Genomic DNA, 11,220 nt, shown 5'->3' with positions numbered 1-11,220 from the left:
CATTCTTGATACACACATGAAACTGTTGAGCGTGAAATACCCAGCAGCGTTGCAGTTCTTGACTCAAACCGGTGTGCCTGGCAGCTTCTATCATACCCCGTTCAAGGGCACTTAAATATTTTGTCTTGCCCATTCACCCTCTGAATGTCATACATACACAATCCATGTCTCAATTGTCTCAAGGCTTAATAATCCTTCTTTAACCTGTCTTCTCCCCTTCATCTACACTGATTGAAGTGGATTTAACATGTGACATCAATAAGGGATCACAGATTTCACCTGGTTAGCCTATGCCATGGAAAGAGCAGGTGTTCCTTATGCTTTAAACACTCAGTGTACAGTATAGCAACATCTCATCTAAATCGGTAGACCTATCCTATCTGAAAATTATACTAAAACAACATTTTCAAAATATCAAGGTTGACTTGATATTTTGGCATTGTTTTTCCCCAGCCTATTAATCTTTACATCTAAAAGTTTAAGTGAAAGGTTTTATAATGCACTGTCAAAGCGTCATCAATCACTGGTTATTTTTTTTAAATGAGTTACCCCCTCCCCTAACTCACTAGGGTACAGTATAAACTAGGGCTGTCAAACGATTAAAATAATTAATTCACTTAATGGCATCCTTTAATTGCAATTTAGAATTTGCTCAAATTTGTCCCTAAATAAACAATTGTCCATTTAAAAAGCAGTGCATTGAGTTATAGACATGCTATGTATTGATTGTAAGGGAAAGAAACACAAAGTAATTTGCATCAGAAGGTTTTTAATGGCACCATAAACAACACAAAAGGATCTACAACAGAATGATTAAATAGCATTTTCACCATAAACAACACAAAAGTCACTGTAACATACACCTACTCCCTCTTATCAATGTTCTTGAAGTTTAACACTTGCGTGCACACACACGCACACACACACACACTTCAGGCTACTCGGTGTGGGAGTGTGGAAAATGTGAGGACGTGGTGTACAAATAGGCTACACGTAGCTATGTGTGTGGAAAAAATGTCATCACAGGTAAGACATTTAACTTGTTTAGTACTGTCTGTTTGTAACTCCACTCACTACTTGTAGCTGCATAGCCCGTTTGTTTGTGTTGTTGGTCTTAGCTAGCTTAATGTTCTTGGTCTTAGCTAGCTTAATGTTCCGGTCAGTAGATAGCTAGCACTCACTTACTCAAGTGGCTGTTAGCATCGTCATGAAAAGAGGCATGAGGGAAGGCCTACAATATTATGATTTTCTAAGTAGTGAGGACGCTCGGGAGCAGGCAATGTTGAAAAGTCATCCTTAAATGTTTTCTTAAATGTAGTGTTGTAATTGACTAAAACAAGCAGACAACAAGACAATTGCGCTTGAAAAAGGCCAACTTTTTCTGTGAGCCGATGGGGTAACCTAGGTAACTACAGGTAGTGTTCCCCACAGGCGACGTTCTATCTTTCACCGACTGGTAATGAGCACATTTCTGTTTTGCACATTTCTGTTTTGCAGTTAGCCAACGGGGTAACCACAGGTTTTCTCACCAGGTGGGGTCACCACATCTAACACCGACTGGGTCTATGGATACAAAGAACAAAGAGCATTTAAACCTGTCCAAAAATGGTATGAATCCCACAGAAGACAATAATAACAGATCAGCCATGTCTAACTTCATGTCAAATATAATACAGCCATAGGCTACTTATCCATGTTCTTCAACATGGACTAGTCACAATGCTGCTATTAGAAATGGGATACTTTGTATAAATCGTTTTAACCTGAGATTACAACAAAAACAGTTAATACATGGAATGGATGTCCTTTTCTGATTAAATTCATTGTGTGAAGTTAGTTGAATCAAGAAGCTAGTGGATGTTTGAACAACACAGAGACAGACAGCTCTACCGAGACCGTATGCACACTGCACACAGCACAGAGCGTGTTGTGTGTTGCACTTAAAGGGGTCCATGCAGAAACACGTGTGCTTAAAATGGTCTGTGCGGTGAAGAAATGGAGATGTGATTAACGACGTCAAAGAATTTAATGACATTAAAGATATCACGCGTCATTAACACGTTAGAGCGACAGGTGGCCTAACGGTTAAGCGCATTGGGCCAGTAACTAAAAAGGTTGCTGGTTTGAATCCCCAAGCTGACTAAGTGAAAAGTCTGTTGATGTGCGCTCTTGAGCAAGGCATTTAACCCTAGTTGCTCTTGATAAGAGCGTCTGCAAAATAACGTAAATGTTAACTTTGACAGTTCTTGTAAAAAACGCCCACTCACACATAATATGTGTGAGACAGAGATGTCAAAACCTTGTTCTCACCATTGGCGTGGCATGTGGGATTTCTCTTTAAAGAACTGAGAAAATGGGCCACTTGCCAACTCTTATTAATTCTGTATGGAAAAACTATGTAACAAAAGCACAGCAGCAGATTAAAAAACATCCGTACCAACTAACAGTATCATAAGGTACATATTGTAGCTTACGCCTCCATTTTTAACCATTCATAGTAGTAAATAAATACATTTGATTTGATCTACTAGCTAGTTATAATTGATCATATAACATGAATCTTTAAAATGCCTTATTTTCTGTTTGTTCACTGTCTGACTGACAGAAGACCCACAGTAACACAGGAGATGTTCATCACACATTCTAATTAATAAACAACTTGCTTTCTTTTTCATCAAAAAGGGGAATTTGGGTATTCTTTGCTAGGCAAATGATCATTGTTTATTAAACATTAGTAAGCTATTTTTAAATGGTTAAGACTATAACTCCTTTGTGTTATTATAATATCATAATGATACTGACTAAATAACAGCTATTTTGAAATGGTTAAGACAATAACTCCTTTGTGTTATTATAATATCATAATGATTCTGACTAAATAACAGCGATTTTTAGTCAGACCATTTTTTTTTTACAGCATATAAATATATAACATATTCTAAGTATTATAATAAGACATTATCCAGACCATCTGACATGAAAAATAAAACGGGACAGTTTGATGAAAAGGCTTTAAATAACGTTTAAAAACCAGGCATGTCACATGATTATGCAAAACAGGGCCCTAGGGCTCATTATTCTTATAACGAGTAATGAAGCATTATACACTCTGGCTGTAAGTAAAGTTATCGTTCATGGTTTACACACACATGATATGTTGGTTAACAAAGTGCCGGATAACGGTTTATTAGCGTTTATCAACAGACCTTCACATGAATAGTTTATCAGATCAATTGAAGAAATGTTGGGAATGACAAAAACATTTAAATCAGAAAGATTTGAATAAGGGCAATTCAGACTGGTTGATAATCTAAACCAGACTTGTTTCTATGATAAAGGATGTGGTTTGAGATCAACTTGCAACAGATATACCAGTGGTTCAGATCATGAATAGAAGGAGTGCTTATACTGTGCAAGATTGTGGCTATATTGTACAGAAGGGTTATTCTTTGGGATAACCATAGGGGAATGCGCCTGTGTAGATGAATCCAAAGATAAAGCCTATCATAGATTATCCATTAATCACAATAATTACACATTCCCCTCTCAGTGTTAAACCTGCGAGACTGGAGAGAGTTGGTTGGTGTACCTGTGTTCATTTTTCTGTCGGTGTGTTTGTGTGTATGTGTGCCTGTGAGAAATAGGAGAGAAAGAAAGGGAGAGAACTAGAGAGAGAGAGAGAGAGAGAGAGAGAGAGAGAGAGAGAGAGAGAGAGAGAGAGAAGGAGAGTAGGAGAGAAAGACAAAGTGAGAGAGACAAATAAAAAAGAGAACAAAGAGAATCGTTCTCCATCTTTCTCTTGACTCTAAGCAGGGGGATTTCCATCGCTCCTCTCGGTGTTGATAAACCTGGCTTGACCAGAATATGTCAAAGGAGATACTGTGGCTTCAGACGTAAGAGGATGGAAAGCCTTCCCTCTTCCTCCGCATCACATAGGAAACAGGCCATATCTGAAATGGCACCTTAGTCCCTATACAGTGCACCACTTTTGGCCAGAGCCTTTAGAGTGCACTACATAGGAAACAGGCTGGACTCTGGCCAGAAGTAGGGGACTGCATCGGGAATAGGGAGCGCTCTTGGTAAAAGTAGTGCACTATGAAGTGAATAGGGTGCACTCTGGCTAAAAGTAGTGCACTACCAAAGGAATGGGGTGCTATGAGGTTAGAGGAGACTGTAAGCGACTGTGGCGACTGTTGGCATACACTAGTGACATATTCCTCTTGGAATAATTACGTTAGTCCTGAGTAGTGATTAATCCACATAGTGTGGTGGGAGTGTTTAATCCTAAAGCTCCTTTAACCTGGACTGGGAGGCGCCCTCACAGATGGCCAAGTAGACGGCACTGTCTCCCCTACCTGCTCATTATCTAATAAACTAGCTACGCAGCTGGGCCGTGTGTGTGTGTGTGTGTGTGTGTGTGTGTGTGTGTGTGTGTGTCCGTATGTGTGAGCATACATTGAGAGAGAAAGATAGATAGAGACAGTCAAAGAGAGAGGGAGAGAGACAGAGAGAGCATGTCATTAAAAACTAGAGAGAAAGAAAGACAGACTCTTGGCTTCTCTGGTCCCGATGTTACAGTGTGCATATGTTAACAGCAGGTATATGTAAAGTGTCACCAGAATTTGCAGCAGGCACACATCTCTTCAAGTGGCCAAGTATTGCACGTGCTGCAGCAAATCATCCTTCAGACCCAATTGCTGCTTCTGTTTGTTGCCAGCCTACTGGCATGTTCAGACCCAGACGATCAAGTGAAGCAGCTCAAAGACTGATTGCTTTTCCGTCTAACGAGAGAATAATGTGTCGTCTTAATGACATGACCAGTGATGTTATTAGCTGAATGAATGATGCTCTATTCTCTGGCAGGGCCTTGAGAAGGATGTTCAACCTTTTATATGGCGGATCTAATGTGTCACTACGTGTAGATATATAAAAGGCACTCTTATTTGATGTGTGGCATAAAGTCTCACTTATTTCATTGGAATAGCCCTTTCAGTAAATGGAGGGAGATCATTTTTTGAGCTAACCCAAACCCTGTAAAATGTTCAGCACATCAGTGTTTACTGAGACACAGCGGGGCAAGTAGACTAGTGCTTAGAGCGTTGGATGAGTAACCGAAGGGTTGCAAGATCGAATCCCAGAGCTGACAAGGTAAAAATCTGTTGTTCTGCCCCTGAACAAGGCAGTTAACCCACTGTTTCTAGGCTGTCTTTGAAATTAAGAATTTGTTCTTAACTGACTTGCCTAGTTAAGTAAAGATAAAATTCAAAAAGACCTGGAAAGAGTTTTGAAATTAGCTCCATCCATGGTTTTTCAAATGGTCCAAATTGACAATAAATTGCCCAGCTTTCGACTCTGAGCCCTGATCTCTCTGTTTGCAGACCATCATGTCTTCTTCTCGTGTACAAAGGCCCTTAATGTAATTACCCTTCACTTAAATGGCACGTTGAGAAAGGTTCCCTGCTGTAATTCTTTGAGTGTGGGCTCCAACAGAGTGATTCTACGTCTGAGCTGTCCTGATTGCAGAGCGAGAGAGCACTGTGAGGATACTCGAAGCTGCTGCTGCCAGACAAGCCCACTTGTTAGTCCAAGAACAAAATCCCTCCATCCAAAATGTTCATCCTCAGGATCCATTCCACTTCATATCACAAAACTGTAGTATTTCATTTGCCACAATTTGATTGAACTGGTTTTATTTTTCTTAGCTTTGTTATTATACTTATGTTAAACATTTCATTATGTTCTACTGAACCATTTTCTTTATGTTCGTATTCTTATCTTGTATTATTTCTTATTGTTGTTGCTTTGTCGAGAAGGAACCTGCAAGTAAGCATTTCATTGGACCCTGTATACAGTAGCTTGTGTATCCTGTACATACGACTAATAAAACTTGAAACTGGACCTTGAAACTTGGTCACACTTATTCTAGTGCAGTGCAAGGATCCATTTGTGGCTGCCTGCGCAATCTTGTCTCGTATACCTGTTGTTTCAGCTCACAAACTACCCACAAGTGCTTTACAGCACAGCTCAACTCTGCGCACACTATCCGATTATTGACTTCCACACTGGCCTGTGCAGAGAGTTGAGTAGCATGATGCACAACAGTACCCATAATGCTCTGCACCAATAACCTACAAGTAGAACTGCAGCAAGCGAAGGGTGTTTCCAGGGAGTGGTGGAAACTGCGGAATGGGGACTGTAAACGCCTGCTACCGCGTGTTCTGGAGCAAAGATGCTGGCACAAAGGACACTCCTGGCCCAGTACACACTACTCGCTACCAGTTTGCTCTGCCCGACATCATGGGCGTCACCAGGCAAGGTGCAAAGGAGCCATCGACATTGTCTGCTCGACCTGAACAGCCCTAGTGCAGAACCCTTTGTTCACACACACACACACACACACACACACACACACACACACACACACACACACACACACACACACACACACACACACACACACACACACACACACACACACACACACACACACACACACACACACGCCACAGGCATACACACATGCACATACAGTACACACCGAATGTCCAACTAACCAGTCCACCTTAAGAAGGCTCTGGCCCCTGATGCCTGTGTGTGAGTGTGTGCCTGTGTGTGTGTGCGCGCACATGCATGTCCGCCTGCCCCGGTGCAATGCCAGGGAAGCAACGTGAGCAGGCTGGGGCTGTGAGGCTGAGAGAGACACAATCCAACAATGGAGCTGTAGCCAGACAGCTCTGTCTCTCTGCACTGCAACGCTTCAGATCGGGGCGAGACGCCTCAGCGCTGCTGTTTGCTTACCAAGCTGAACAAATAAAACTGTTTGTCACAGGGCTGAGGCGGAGGCTCGAAATAGGTTTCCCTTTTTTATACAAGGAGAATGCTCTAGCAGCAACAGACGAGCAAAGATTTCTATTAGAAACCCAGTTTAGTCCGTCGAGCGACCCAGAAAAATCCTCAAAGACGAAACAGTTACCTGAACTAGACCTTTACAGAGGAAATCTACACCTTATAGCGCTAAACCCAACACAGTGTCTGCTGCAAAAAGAAATGCTACATTTCACTCTCCCCTCGAACCACACTGAACCATTGTGTGCGAATTGACAATGCAGATTTAAAACATGTTAGACTTTCTCTGTTCATAAGTTAGTAGTGAGAATGTCTGACCCAAGGCTGAGCTATGTATGCCACATGGTACATGGATGAGGCTGCTTGTTACCCAGGATTGCACACACTGCAGTGCGCTACCAGTTAACGACACACACACACACACACACACACACACACACACACACACACACACACACACACACACACACACACACACACACACACACACACACACACACACCTCTCACAGGGGCAGCTGCTGTTATTGCATCTATGCTATACTTAGTTATAGTAGTACAGAAGAAATAAGCATACGTTTACACACACACACACACACACACACACACACACGTTGGCCGGTGTAGGGATATTTGACTGAGGGTTACTGTTCTGGAGCACTAAGTCCTTACGGACACTGTCACACTGGTGAGGAGTCCTGAAAGGGTGCCATTTTACACAGCCAGCACAAAGAGGTTAGCAGTGAGAGGAGGAACGTTCTCCTGCAGCGCAGCAATGAAGGGATGGGCCAGTGCAGCAATGAGGGGATGGGCTGAGGCTATCATGGAGTCTCTGTTCTGAAACACAGTTTCTCTACCCTTCCAGCATGGCTCACAGAGGGAGGGAGAATCCCGTTGCCCCGTTGCTATCAGAAGCTGGTTGTGGGCTGTTCAGTTTGCTGTCCCTAAAGCAAGTTCAAACCCAACAGACTTGCGGTTATTTTAAGTAGTTTAGCAGATACACTAGAATTTGCTAGCTGCTCCGTTAAAAAAGGTTACACTACATCCGATAAAGCACATCAACAGCATACAGACTCAATCAATGGTAATAACTGCTAACATACAGGCTCTCCGACATACAAACCCCTATGAACGTACTGTCTCCGCACACGCTACCATGTGTGTGTATGTGTGTGTGCATGAAGAAGAGGGCTCAGTGAGGTCAAACACAAGTATACCGAGCTGTTATATCTTCACGCTCTCCACAGTACTTTGTGCTGCTCTCAAGACAGAATAAAGGCATGGACAGAAACAGAAAAAACAACACTTTCCCAGTCGCCAGAGGAAAGACAAAGGAATAACAGAGCAGACAGGGTCAGGGACTAGTTTTATTTTTTTGTGGGCCTCAGAGACATGTCCCGGATTGGTAACGTTAGCTTAAACATTCACTGAACGCAAGCTCCCCCCCCCCCCCTCCATCTTCCACCCCACCACAAAGATTCCTCAGCTGATTTCAACCCACCATTGTGTCACATGACCCTCGAGCCGGCATTCCTTCGACCCCCCCCCCCCACACACACACACACACACACACTGCTGCCTGATTTCAGCTAACCTTTTTCCCCTTTTCTTTCCAGATGGTTTCCTTTCTCCAACTATCTTGTGTGTCTATGTACGTTTGACTGTCTGAAACGCCTTTGTCTTGCAGAGAGAGCCATGGACGGGGCGACAGCGCACCACTCCCAGCTCCCGAGAGCCTAACCCGTGGACATGAGAGCACAACGTCACAAGTTAGGGTCTCAGGGATTGCGAGAGGCACATTTTATAGTTGTACTATTTCTACTCCCAGACAGACCGTGATTTGAATGAATCATGCTGGCATGAGAGTACCAAATAGACTAGAAACAAACGCACGATATTCATAACAATAAAGGCTTCCTTCCGTGAGGTATTTGTGCAACGCATCCCCCCCTTCCCTGCCTCTCTGCCTGTAACATACAACAAGTGCAACCGTAAGCCAGACACAACATCGACCAATCTCCCCCTCCCCCTCTCTCTCTGGAGACCCCCGCCTCCCACCGACACTCTCTCTCTGTCTCTCTCCCTATGTCTCTCCATCTCTCTCCCTCTCAACCCCTGAACAAAACAATACAGCACTTTGAAAAATGCTCCTGGCTCCAGGTAAACCCAACGCTAGCCTTCGGTTCCTTAAGCTCCCATGCACTCTATTACCAGGCTGCAGCTGCTAGTTATTAAGGGATGGCAAAATCCTGGTTCAGCAGCCAGCAGTACGCACACCAACCAACGATTCAAAACTACTATAAAGAATAACCAAGGAAAAGAACACAAAGTCTGTTGATCTTGAAACATTCACGTGACTCATTTCAATATTAGGAGGGCAGAGCAGTGATCTGGATATGCGCACGAGGATGGCTGAATATGAATCCTCACTGAACCTTCCACGACCAGTTTGAGACAGAGGCGTAAGGGAGGCAGGCAGTCTCAATCTACAGCCATAGATTAGGAAATATAGATTGAGAAATAAACAAGAGTGGCAGGAAAACGGCTTCAATCAACTCACCCACGTCTGGTTCGGAATGAGGAGACAGCAGCCCTTGTCCCCTTGTTGCCTGCTCGACACACAGAGAAAGAGAGAGAGAGAGAGAAACGAACTCAAGTTTAAACTCATGTCGACAAGGTTTTGGACAAGATCTTGCAGGCTTTGCAGGCGGTTACAGGGTGAAAGTGGCACGAGTGGGGAGCGATGGGTCAGTCGATGGCAAGGAGATGAAGCGAACCGACGGATGGACGGATATAAGAAAAGGAGGAGAGAGAATGGCTGGCGAGGCTGATGAAGAATCCACCATGTGCAGACAGAAAGAGAGAGAGGGAGATGAGTCGGAGAAAACGAGAGGCTACTCCCAGGGGTTTAGGTGAAGTGAAAAGTTCAGAATAACAATAAAAAGATGTCAGGTATGAAAAAAGGAGAGAGAACAGAGAGTTAGACGAGAGGATGAGAGTGAGTTCTACCACCGCTTGTAGCCAGGACCACAGCACCAGTGAGGCATAGCAGTCTGCTGGCTCACTGAGAGAGAGAGGAGAGGAGGAACACACACACGTTCACTCACTTTGTTTCGCTGCTGTTAACTTGGTTGTATATCCCTATTTCATATCCAGTTCAGGTTAGAAGAAAATGTACAGTTTTTTTTGTCATATATGGCACAAGAGTAAAAAAATATCCAAACTAATTAAAAGACAAAATGCATCAATGGATGTTGCTGCTGTACTGCTTCCCTCGCTAACATTGATACATTTTTTCTTTCACCCCCCCCTCTCTCTCTCTCTCTCTCTCTCTCTCTCTCTAACTCTGTCTCTCTCCCTCTCTCTCTCAGTGCAGAACAGAAACACATGCAAAATTGGAAGAAGGGCGAAAGGAAAAAATAAAACTGAATCCCAGGTCCCCCGCTCTCGTCTTCATGCATCTGTGTTGAAAGGCAGGAGATGAAAAAATGCTTTTCCAATTCAATTTTGAAATATCATCCATTAATTTGCCTGTACAGCTGTAATAATTTAAAGCAAGAGGCCCACTTCTCTGATGTATCAGCCGGAGAGACAGAGAGAGACAGAGAGAGAGAGGAGGAGGAGGCGGAGGGAGAGGAGGAGGAGGAGGAATAAGAAAGTCGGCCGCCTCTTGCTTTTCCACCTTTTCAGTGTTTTATTTAAGTCCGTTTCCCATCAACAAATCCTCAGTTTTCCTTGATTTTCTTCTTGCATGTATCCTCTGTCTCATACGTTCTCTCTCACTTTCCCTCCCTCCCTCTCCGTCTCTCGTTTTCTCTCTTTCTCTCTCGCTCTCACTCTCTCTCACTCACTGCCTCACTACCTCACACATGCCCGACATCATTAACACTATCCTTCAAAAAGAGAATGAGAGGGGAGAGAGAGAGCAGAAAGAGAGCGAGAGAGAGGGGCGAGAGAGAGCAGGCCATAGAAACATAGCTACATGATGTGCTTGGCTTATAGAGGCTACATTTAATCTCTACTGGCTCCCCCAGGCTTTGATACAGAGAGTGGAAAGAGAGGGGGAGAGATGATGGGGGAGGGACAAATATAGCTGAGGGGGAGGCTTGCGACGTACAACACAATGTAGGCTCAATTCAACGACAGGGAGAGAAAAAAAATCCCCTAGACCACACTGCCCTCTTCCTTTCTCTCCTGCTCAGTCTCTCTCTCTCTCCATCTTTCCCTCTCTGGGCGCGTCTGCTCCAATCCTCTTTGACTGCTGTTTCCCAGACTGTGCATTGTATTGGCTTCTCCTGTTTGGACTGCAGTAGCAGTGCAATGAAGGCTCAGTGCCGACGGTTCTCTCTCTCTCTCTATCTCACTTAAAAAAAGC

General features: G+C 43.7%; 1 long non-coding RNA gene across 2 annotated transcripts; it reads right to left on the bottom strand.

Annotated features, from left to right (window-relative positions):
• Nucleotides 1-752: 752 nt before the first annotated feature.
• On the bottom strand, nt 753-10,959 carry LOC135546301 (uncharacterized). Of its 2 annotated transcripts, none has more exons than XR_010456559.1 (3): nt 9,953-10,959; nt 9,406-9,454; nt 753-3,665 (listed from the first exon to the last, which is right to left on the bottom strand). It is a non-coding gene; the product is annotated as an uncharacterized LOC135546301 (long non-coding RNA). The 2 variants fall into 2 exon arrangements; XR_010456560.1 differs by having other exon boundaries at nt 10,528-10,959.
• Between the last annotated feature and the right edge of the window lie 261 nt (nt 10,960-11,220).

The sequence above is a fragment of the Oncorhynchus masou genome, chromosome 9 (genome assembly GCF_036934945.1).
Source record: "Oncorhynchus masou masou isolate Uvic2021 chromosome 9, UVic_Omas_1.1, whole genome shotgun sequence".
Lineage (NCBI taxonomy): Eukaryota > Metazoa > Chordata > Actinopteri > Salmoniformes > Salmonidae > Oncorhynchus > Oncorhynchus masou.
This window is presented reverse-complemented; position numbering and strand designations above follow the sequence as displayed.